Source organism: Scyliorhinus torazame, chromosome 24, assembly GCF_047496885.1.
Source record: "Scyliorhinus torazame isolate Kashiwa2021f chromosome 24, sScyTor2.1, whole genome shotgun sequence".
Classification (NCBI taxonomy): domain Eukaryota; kingdom Metazoa; phylum Chordata; class Chondrichthyes; order Carcharhiniformes; family Scyliorhinidae; genus Scyliorhinus; species Scyliorhinus torazame.
Genome location: NC_092730.1, coordinates 42,798,469 through 42,809,975, shown reverse-complemented (window position 1 = coordinate 42,809,975; position 11,507 = coordinate 42,798,469).

The window sequence follows — 11,507 nt, the reverse complement described above, 5'->3', positions numbered from 1 at the left end:
CTGGGAGGGAAAAATCAATAAACAGATCACCAAGTGTGAGATTCAAATAGTTTCCTGAACATTGAGCCGGTCCGTTATTTGGGATTTTCCTGCACTGAAATTGGCGGGATTTTGGGATTTGTAAATGTCAGCCAATCAAAACCTGTAGCTCCTTCTCTCCAGCTCTCCGATTGGTTCAGGCAGAATTCACTCCGCCGCCTTGGCTTTGTGCTGAAAGCTGTTATTATTCTGTTATTTTCACAGCCCCCAAATCACCTCATTAGCAGCTGTTTTTAGCGGGAACGGAGCCTTCTCCCAATTCCTGAAATGTTCATTGATCCATCATTTTATTCCCAGTAATTCTCCGCAGGGTAACAGTCCGGAGTGGGATGATTCCAGAGCGGAATAAGGAGAGTCTGAGGACTCAATCCCACTCCCTGTTTTCAGTGAAGGACACTCGGTCCTGACTGAAGACTAAACGGAGCGTTTTCCTTCCGGGAATGCTGTGAACAGGGATTGATTCCGGGACAGTTAGAAAGCGAGAGGAGAATGAATCACATTTAAACTAAATGTTAAACCCGCGCCTGTGATTGGTGACGGGAAGCGCTGAATTAAACCAAATAAATAGAAGGGATTTGAAATCTCTGACTGAGGACGACATTTATTTGAATTCGCTCCTTTGCCACAATGAAATTGGCGGCTTTTTGAAATGGACAAATTCTCAGCTTCTGCCGGTTGTTGTGGGTAAATCCCGCCCTCTTCTGTTTCCAGTGAGCTGATTGGTGCAGAATATAGGCAAATGAGGTGAACTGAGCAGCGACCAATCAGAGGAGCTGTCAGTTTATAAAAGAGTAAATGCTGCAGAAATTGTTCATTGTGTGAAAGTGTTTGTGAGATTGGGACAATGTCTGGAAGAGGAAAGACCGGCGGTAAAGCTCGGGCCAAGGCCAAGTCTCGCTCCTCCCGGGCTGGACTGCAGTTCCCGGTGGGCCGTGTTCACAGGCTCCTGAGAAAGGGCAACTATGCCCAGCGTGTGGGGGCCGGAGCCCCGGTCTATCTGGCTGCTGTGCTCGAGTATCTGACCGCTGAAATCCTCGAGCTGGCCGGCAACGCGGCCCGGGACAACAAGAAGTCCCGCATCATCCCCAGGCACCTGCAGCTGGCCGTCCGCAACGACGAAGAGCTCAACAAGTTGATGGGAGGGGTGACCATCGCTCAGGGCGGGGTGCTGCCTAATATCCAGGCCGTGCTGCTGCCCAAGAAAAGCAGCGCTGGCTCCGGCAAGAAGTGAAGCGACCATTCTTTAATCTAATAACCCAAAGGCTCTTTTCAGAGCCACTCACTTTATCTGAAAAGGGGCCAACTATTGTCTGTCCCTCAGATTCTGCTCGGCTACTTAATGTGCAAATGTTTCACGCTTTATGACATCAATCCGCAGCGCATTCTGTGCAGATTATTTACATGTTCAGTATTTATGATACATGTGAATTGACGGTGTTTATTGGGGATAAAAGTCTGAACTGAATTGATCTTAGTTTCAATAATATTCCTCAAATAAGTAAGTCTGTTACTTGTAATCTATCCGCAAGTGACTCCGCTCTATTTAATGTGTAGATGACTATATCTGTAAGTGGGTTACTGTGTGACTCGCTTCATACTCGGAGCCTCAGATTAACCTCAACCCCTGGCTCACAATTTGCAGGAAAGTTTTTATGGAAGCAGTTTATTGGGGTAAGAAATCCTGGGTAACTGAAATTGTACATCCAATAAAAATGTTTTGATATTACATACTGTGCGGCAAAACTGACAACACCATCGTTTATAAACTATGAATTTTCTTTGAGATATGGAGACGAGAAACGTCATTATGATGCAGAGTAAATTGTGAGAATTCCCCTCAAACCTCCTCCTGCTGTGATGTCAACTTTTCTGTGAGTGAGTTGGCCTTTACGGTATTTCTACCTATCTATCGATCCATCCATTTATCTATGCAAGTTTCTACCTCACTATCTACATATCAATCGTTGGACTCGAAACGTTAGCTCTTCTCTCCCTACACATGCTGCCAAACGACGAGTTGCCATTACAGAGACCTGGTTGAGGGAAGGGCAGGATTGGCAGCTAAACGTTCCAGGATTTAGATGTTTCACGCGGGATAGAGGGGGATGTAAAAGGGAGGCGGAGTTGCGCTACTGGTTCGGGAGAATATCACAGCTATACTGCTAGAGGACACCTCAGAGGGCAGTGAGGCTATATGGGTAGAGATCAGGAATAAGAAGGGTGCAGTCACAATGTTGGGGGTTTACGACAGGCCTCCCAACAGCCAGCGGGAGATAGAGGAGCAGATAGGTAGACAGATTTTGGAAAAGAGTAAAAACAACAGGGTTGTGGTGAATGGAGACTTCAACTTCCCCAATATTGACTGGGACTCACTTAGTGCCAGGGGCTTAGACGGGGCGGAGTTTGTAAGGAGCATCCAGGAGGGCTTCTTAAAACAATATGTAGACAGTCCAACTAGGGAAGGGGCGGTACTGGACCTGGTATTGGGGAATGAGCCCGGCCAGGTGGAAGATGTTTCAGTAGGGGAGCATTTCGGTAACAGTGACCACAATTCAGTAAGTTTTAAGGTACTGGTGGACAAGAATAAGAGTGGTCCTAGTATGAATGTGCTAAATTGGGGGAAGGCTAATTATAACAATATTAGGCGGGAACTGAAGAACATAAATTGGGGGCGGATGTTTGAGGGCAAATCAACATCTGACATGTGGGAGGCTTTCAAGTGGCAGTTGAAAGAAATTCAGGACCGGCATGTTCCTGTGAGGAAGAAGGATAAATACGGCAATTTTCGGGAACCATGGATGACGAGAGATATTGTAGGCCTCGTCAAAAAGAAAAAGGAGGCATTTGTCAGGGCTAAAAGGCTGGGAACAGACTAAGCCTGCGTGGAATATAAGGAAAGTAGGAAGGAACTTAAGCAAGGAGTCAGGAGGGCTAGAAGGGGTCACGAAAAGTCATTGGCAAATAGGGTTAAGGAAAATCCCAAGGCTTTTTACACGTACATAAAAAGCAAGAGGGTAGCCAGGGAAAGGGTTGGCCCACTGAAGGATAGGCAAGGGAATCTATGTGTGGAGCCAGAGGAAATGGGCGAGGTACTAAATGAATACTTTGCATCAGTATTCACCAGAGAAGAAATTGGTAGATGTTGAGTCTGGAAAAGGGTGTGTAGATAGCCTGGGTCACATTGAGATCCAAAAAGACGAGGTGTTGGGTGTCTTAAAAAATATTAAGGTAGATAAGTCCCCAGGGCCTGATGGAATCTACCCCAGAATACTGAAGGAGGCTGGAGAGGAAATTGCTGAGGCCTTGACAGAAATCTTTGGATCCTCACTGTCTTCAGGGGTTGACCCGGAGGACTGGAGAATAGCCAATGTTGTTCCTCTGTTTAAGAAGGGTAGCAAGGATAATCCCGGGAACTACAGGCCGGTGAGCCTTACTTCAGTGGTAGGGAAACTACTGGAGAGAATTCTTCGAGACAGGATCTACTCCCATTTGGAAGCAAATGGACGTATTAGTGAGAGGCAGCACGGTTTTGTGAAGGGGAGGTCGTGTCTCACTAACTTGATAGAGTTTTTCGAGGAGGCCACTAAGATGATTGATGCAGGTAGGGCAGTGGATGTTGTCTATATGGACTTCAGTAAGGCCTTTGACAAGGTCCCTCATGGTAGACTAGTACAAAAGGTGAAGTCACACGGGATCAGGGGTGAGCTGGCATGGTGGATACAGAACTGGCTAGGCCATAGAAGGCAGAGAGTAGCAATGGAAGGATGCTTTTCTCATTGGAGGGCTGTGACCAGTGGTGTTCCACAGGGATCAGTGCTGGGACCTTTGCTCTTTGTAGTATATATATATAAATGATTTGGAGGAAAATGTAACTGGTCTGATTAGTAAGTTTGCAGACGACACAAAGGTTGGTGGAATTGCGGATAGCGATGAGGACTGTCGGAGGATACAGCAGGATTTAGATTGTTTGGAGACTTGGGCAGAGAGATGGCAGATGGAGTTTAATCCGGACAAATGTGAGGTAATGCATTTTGGAAGGTCTAATGCAGGCAGGGAATATACAGTGAATGGTAGAGCCCTCAAGAGTATTGAAAGTCAAAGAGATCTAGGAGTACAGGTACACAGGTCATTGAAAGGGGCAACACAGGTGGAGAAGGTAGTCAAGAAGGCATACGGCATGATTGCCTTCATTGGCCGGGGCATTGAGTATAAGAATTGGCAAGTCATGTTGCAGCTGTATAGAACCTTAGTTAGGCCACACTTGGAGTATAGTGTTCAATTCTGGTTGCCACACTACCAGAAGGATGTGGAGGCTTTAGGGAGGGTGCAGAAGAGATTTACCAGAATGTTGCCTGGTATGGAGGGCATTAGCTAGGAGGAGCAGTTGAATAAACTCGGTTTGTTCTCACTGGAACGAAGGAGGTTGAGGGGAGACCTGATAGAGGTCTATAAAATTATGAGGGGCAGAGACAGAGTGGATAGTCAGAGGCTTTTCCCCAGGGTAGAGGGGTCAATTACTAGGGGGCATAGGTTTAAGGTGAGAGGTGCAAGGTTTAGAGTAGATGTACGAGGCAAGTTTTTTACGCAGAGGGTAGTGGGTGCCTGGAACTCGCTACCGGAGGAGGTGGTGGAAGCAGGGACGATAGTGACATTTAAGGGGCATCTTGACAAATACATGAATAGGATGGGAATAGAGGGATACGGACCCAGGAAGTGTAGAAGATTGTAGTTTAGCCGGGCAGCATGGTCGGCACGGGCTTGGAGGGCCGAAGGGCCTGTTCCTGTGCTGTACATTTTTGTTCAAACCTGCTGAGATTTTCCAGCATTATCTCTTTCGTATTTATCCCTCCATATCTGTCGGTCTTTCTACCCATTAATCTATCTAAGTTACTCTTTCGAAGGGTCGGTGCAGTCTCGATGATTACGAGGTATTGTTGATGTTTGTATCAGCAATCACCGCAAGTCTAGTGAATTGGGCTGTAATTAAATACAGGCTGGCCCACAACTATTTGAAGCCTACTTGTGACAACAAGCGATGTTCATTTCATAAATTAATTCCATCCTATTAATTCTGGTATGTGATAATTTCACTAAAGCTTCCTGAAGCCGATGCTTATATTCGAAATCACGTCAAATGAGTATTGGGGGGTGAAGCTCCCTTCCTGACAGACTTGGTGGCTCTTAAAAGAGCCTTTGTTGTTGTTATTGGTGAAGCCGAGGTTTAGGCGCGTTCCCCGCGGATGCGGCGGGCCAGCTGGATGTCTTTGGGCATGATGGTGACTCGCTTGGCGTGGATGGCGCACAGGTTGGTGTCCTCAAAGAGCCCCACCAGGTAAGCCTCGCTGGCCTCCTGCAGGGCCATGACGGCGGAGCTCTGGAAGCGCAGGTCTGTCTTGAAGTCCTGAGCGATCTCTCGCACCAGGCGCTGGAAGGGCAGTTTGCGGATCAGCAGCTCGGTGGATTTCTGGTAGCGGCGGATCTCCCTCAGAGCCACAGTGCCGGGTCTGTAGCGATGGGGCTTCTTCACTCCGCCCGTGGCTGGAGCGCTCTTGCGGGCCGCTTTGGTAGCCAGCTGTTTGCGAGGAGCTTTGCCTCCGGTCGATTTGCGCGCTGTCTGCTTGGTCCTGGCCATGATGTGAAACGCGTGAAACGCACACGCTGAGAATGCTGGCGCCGCTCTCTCGCTGCCTATTTAAGACATTATAGTGACCGCCCACTTCTCCTCATTGGATGCAGCCCGAACCCGTGGACAATTTTGAAAAGAGCGATGATTGGGAAGGATATCAGTGCCCTGATTGGTGGACCTGCAACTGACACCCCATCAATTTCAAAAAGCCCGCCAATTTCACAGGGACCAGGAACGGATATTTAACAAAACCGAAAAAATCAATTTCAAGTTGTAAATATCAAAAACTTCTCAATGATTCCTTCTCCAATTTTTGTCTCGGATTGGACGCAACCGAGAGAAGATGAATAAAATCGAGCAGGTACATAATTCCCGCTCGCATTACAATGTCAGTGTTCACTATGTGCGGTTACAGGTTTGACTTTGGGGAATGGTTGTTTCAGACTGTACAACGCATCTATGTCGCCTTGCAATGAGAAAACAAATCAATGATGGGAAATGATTTCCTGCTCTAACGCTACCCGTCTTAACAGAAAACCGCGGTTTCCAAGCTGACTCGCTAAACCAGCTCGATGAGTTATGCTGCTGCCATTCTAAGGTCAGTGCTCTCAATGTGAGGATTTGGGCGGCTCTTAAAAGAGCCTTTGTGTTTTATTAAATTGTCAAATGGATTTTCTCAGCCGCCGAATCCATAGAGAGTGCGGCCCTGGCGTTTGAGAGCGTAAACCACATCCATGGCGGTGACGGTCTTGCGCTTGGCGTGTTCAGTGTAGGTGACGGCGTCCCTGATCACATTCTCCAGGAAAACCTTCAGCACCCCGCGAGTCTCCTCATAGATCAAACCCGAGATGCGCTTGACGCCGCCACGGCGAGCCAGGCGGCGGATTGCTGGTTTGGTGATGCCCTGGATGTTATCACGAAGCACTTTGCGGTGCCGCTTTGCTCCGCCTTTGCCCAGTCCTTTGCCTCCTTTCCCTCTGCCAGACATGATGCTTGTTCAGTCAAATCGCTGCTGAATGAGAGACGAGCTGCTGCTCTTTCCTTTATTATACAGCCCGCCCCGACCTGACCGAGAGAGAGAGGCGGGGAGCAGACCGAGTGACAGACAGAGCAGTGAAATGTCTTTGATCATCCAGCTCCGCCTCCTGCCTGCTCCAACCCACATTTTATATTCCAAACAGAAGTGAAAAGAGGGCGCTGAACAACACGTACAAACTGTAACATCAGACAGCAGCTAGTTAGAAACGCGGATCTATTAAATCCAGACTTGTCAGTAATATTCCCGCCTCAGTTCGCTCCTTTCTAGAACCAGCCCAACTATCTGCTCCCATTTCAACCCCAGCTCCTATTCCATCCCCACACAACTCCTCTCCCAGACGGGTTGGGAATTTTACCAACATCCCTTCCAGCTGATATAGTGTTTAAGTTGTCAGGCGGGATTTCTCCGCCATGTTAACTCTTTTACAGACTCTCCCCTGAATCTGTGAATAATGAAACTAACACAAACTGTGACTGTTCCCCCGGACACATCCCCGGTTCGGAAGAGACAGCAACATCCCTGTTTTAGTGCAGAGTGGGGGGGGGAGGCCCGGTGCAGAGCATGTCAGCGAGTGAGCGGCAATACAGGATTGACATTTCTGTCTGAAATCTGCTCCCAGCACCGGGACAGCGATTCATTGGTCGGGGGATCAGCTCTTTCCTGAGAGATGTGTGTGGCTCTGAGAAGAGCCTTTGGGTTCAGAGGTTTACAATTTGCTCGCCTTCTTTCACTTCTTTGCTGGTTTCTTAGCCTTTACTGATTTCACTTTGGGCTTGGCCTTCAATTGGGTCGGATTTATTCTGCCCGTGGTCTTTTTCACAAGTGACTTTTTCTTCGGGGCTGCTTTCTTCGCGCTCTTTTTGGGAGTTGCCGCCTTCGTGGCTGCTGGTTTCTTGGGAGATTTCTTTGCTGCTGGTTTCTTGGGAGATTTCTTGGTTGTTGGTTTCTTGGGAGATTTCTTGGCTGCTGGTTTCTTGGGCGATTTCTTGGCTGCTGGTTTCTTGGGCGATTTCTTGGCTGCTGGTTTCTTGGGAGATTTCTTGGCTGCTGGTTTCTTCACTGAAGGTTTCTTGCCTGCTCCGGTCTTTCTCACTTTCCCCCCGGTTGTCTTCTTAACGATCTTGAAGGAGCCGGAGGCGCCCGTGCCCTTGACCTGAGCCAAGCTGCCGTTGTCCACACTCCTCCTGACACTTTGCTTGATCTGGGCCCCCCGTTTATCCACATCGACCCCTTTGCTCCGCAGCGCCTTCTTTATGGCCTGTAAGGAAATCCCCTTGCGATCGCCGCTTTCCGCCACAATCTGGAGGATCAGCTCGCCCAGCCCGGGACCTTCTTGTTTCTTCCGGGGAACCGCCTTCTGCTTCTTGACAGCCTTGACTGGGGCGGCGGCTGGAGGAGCCGTTTCGGCGGCTGCACTGTCGCTCATGTCCGAGACTCTGCACAAAATCTCTCCGTCAATGTGGGTGAGAAATGAAGCCTCTGGTGGCGGCACTGAGCAACTTAAAGGCAGCGAGCGGACGGGGCGGAGACAACCTGCTCTCAGCTCCAGGCTGCTGCTGCCTCTCTGTGTTTTTCTCTCGTCCCAAACTCTCCAATTCCACTCAAATTCCAGCTCCACAGTGTCCCAGGATAATTCCTTCCTGTCTCTCACACTCTCATGTTTGCTGTAGAAAAGGTTTCACGCGATTTGAAGGCTCCATTTTGCATTTAAACCCGTTTTACTGATGCACTGTTCGCGCTCTCTCACCCGATCGCTCTCATTTTCCCAACCTTTCCACAGAAATCTGGAAAGCAGCATCGAAACTGCCCTGAAATCCAACTTGGAAAAGTAGGAGGGGAACAGGGGGACTGTTGGAATGAAAAATATTTCCATTTAGTCCCAGAGGGATTGGGAGATCTCCTGGTCAGAGCGGACACACAAACACAGTTGGTTTCTCCTGTTTGGTCCGCCCCTTTCACACACTCTCTCTTCCACAATATTCACATCCACACACAAGGTCTGGAAATGACATTTCCCAGGGCAGAATTCTCCCTCTTCTCAACACTTGTTTCCCAATCCGTGTCTTAATTATAGATTTTCATCTCACTTACTGATCAATTCTCTGAGTTTTCTGTTTACCTAAATACCCGGCAGCAGCCAGTCATATTTTTAAATCTAAATTCATTGATGACACACCTCCCTTAAAGGTGAAAATACAATTGATCTCTCTATCAGTGGAGATTTTCCTATTTGATGTGATCCTCCTGCACTGCCCGGTAACACTGAACCCCAAACTCAACAAACAGGGACCCCCAGTTAAAGAATAATCCCACCCCCTCTGAGAGTAGAGCTTTTCACAGTGACACACACATTCTGACCATTCTGATCCCAATAGCAAATTTAAAAAATAAAGATGGACTCGCAGAGCCGGACTTTCTGTGTGGAGGAGGGACAGTGACCGTCTCACCCACAACACGGCAGCTGTGTTCACAGTGAGGGCCAGTGTTTCTCGTGTTATCACTGTATCCAGTGTTCACAGTGAGGACCAGTGTTACACGTGTTATCACTGTGTCCAGTGTTCACAGTGAGGACCAGTGTTACACGTGTTATCACTGTATCCAGTGTTCACAGCGAGGGCCAGTGTTACACGTGTTATCTCAGTGTCCAGTGTTCACAGTGAGGGCCAGTGTTACACGTGTTATCACTGTACCCAGTGTTCACAGTGAGGGCCAGTGTTGCACGTGTTATCACCATGTCAAGTGTTCACAGTGAGGGCCAGTGTTACACATGTTATCACCGTGTCCAGTGTGCACAGTGAGGGCCAGTGTTACACGTGTTATCACTGTATCCAGTGTTCACAGTGAGGGTCAGTGTTACACCAGTTGTCACTGTGTCCATAACACTCCTGATGAAATATTGAAAATTTGAGACAGAGAAAAATAGAGAGTGACAGAGAAACAAGGATAAGGATGAACTCATAGAGCTGGACTTTCTGTGTGGAGGGGAGACACTTCCACAATCCGGGCACCTGGAAATCAGAGGAATATTTACAACCAGGGGAGTTTCCATCCAGGAGAGTGTTTAAAATTAGTGAGTGTAAACCAGGAGAGTGTGCAAAACCATGAGAATGTGCACAATAAAAGGTGTGTAAACCAGAGAGTGTGTAAACCAGGGTAGTGTGTACAACAGGGGAATGTATAAAGCAGGGAGTGTATTCACCAGATGATTGTGTGAATCATGAGAATTGTAATAGCAGAGAAGTGTGTAAATCTAAAGGTGAACAAAGAAAAGTACAGCACAGGAAAAGGCCCTTCGTCCCTCCAAGCCTGTGCCGACCATGCTGCCCGACTAAACTACAACCTTCTACACTTCCTGGGTCCGTACCCCTCTATTCCCATCCTATTCATGTATTTGTCAAGATGGCCCTTAAATGTCACTATCGTCCCTGCTTCCACTACGTCCTCTGGCAGCTAGTTCCAGGCACCCACTACCCTCTGTGTAAAAAAGACTTGCCTCGTACATCTACTCTAAACATTGCCCCTCGCACCTTAAACCTATGCCCCCTAGTAATTGACCCCTCTACCCTGGGGAAAAGCCTCTGACTATCCACTCTGTCTATGCCCCTCATAATTTTGTCTATCTCTGTCAGGTCGCCCCTCAACCTCCGTCGTTCCAGTGAGAACTAACCAAGTTTATTCAACCGCTCCTCATAGCTAACGCCCTCCATACCAGGCAACATCCTGGTTAATCTCTTCTGCACTCTCTCTAAAGCTTCCACATCCTTCTAGTAGTGTGGCGACCAGAATTGAACACGATACTCCAAGTGTGGCCTAACTAAGGTTCTGTACAGCTGCAACATGACTTGCCAATTCTTATTCACAATGCCCCGGCCAATGAAGGCAAGCATGCCGTGTGCTTTCTTAACTACCTTCTCCACCTGTGTTGCCCCTTTCAGTGACCTGTGGACCTGTACTCCTAGATCTCTCTGACTTTCAATACTCTTGAGAGTTCTACTATTCAATGTCTATTCCCTACCTGCATTAGACCTTCCAAAATGCATTAGCTCACATTTGTCCGGATTAAACTCCATCTGTCATCTCTCCGCCTAAGTCTCCAGACAATCTAAACCCTGCTGTATCCTCTGACAGTCATCATCACTACCGCAATTCCACCAACCTTTGTGTCATCTGCAAACTTACTAATCAGACCAGTTACATTTTCCTCCCAATCATTTATATATACTACGAACAGCAAAGGTCCCAGCACTGATCCCTGTGGAACACCACTAGTCACAGCACTCCAATTAGAAAAGCATCCTTCCATTTCCACTCTCTGCCTTTATGACCTAGCCAGTTCTGTATCCACTTTGCCAGCTCACCCCTGATACCATGTGACTTCACCTTTTGTACCAGTCTACCATGAGGGACCTTTGACAAGGCCTTACTGAAGTCATTATAGACAACATCCACTGCTCTACCTGCAGCAATCATCTTTGTGACCTCTTCGGAAAACTCTATCAAGTTAGTGAGACATGAACTCCCCTTCACAAAACCATGCTGCCTCCCACTAATATGTCCATTTGGATAGAGAGTGAACCAGGAGAGTGAGTGAACCAGGAGAGTGAGTGAACCAGGGGAGCGAGTGAACCAGGGGAGCGAGTGAACCAGGGGAGCGAGTGAACCAGGGGAGCGAGTGAACCAGGGGAGCGAGTGAACCAGGGGAGCGAGTGAACCAGGGGAGCGAGTGAACCAGGGGAGCGAGTGAACCAGGGGAGCGAGTGAACCAGGGGAGCGAGTGAACCAGGGGAGCGAGTGAACCAGGGG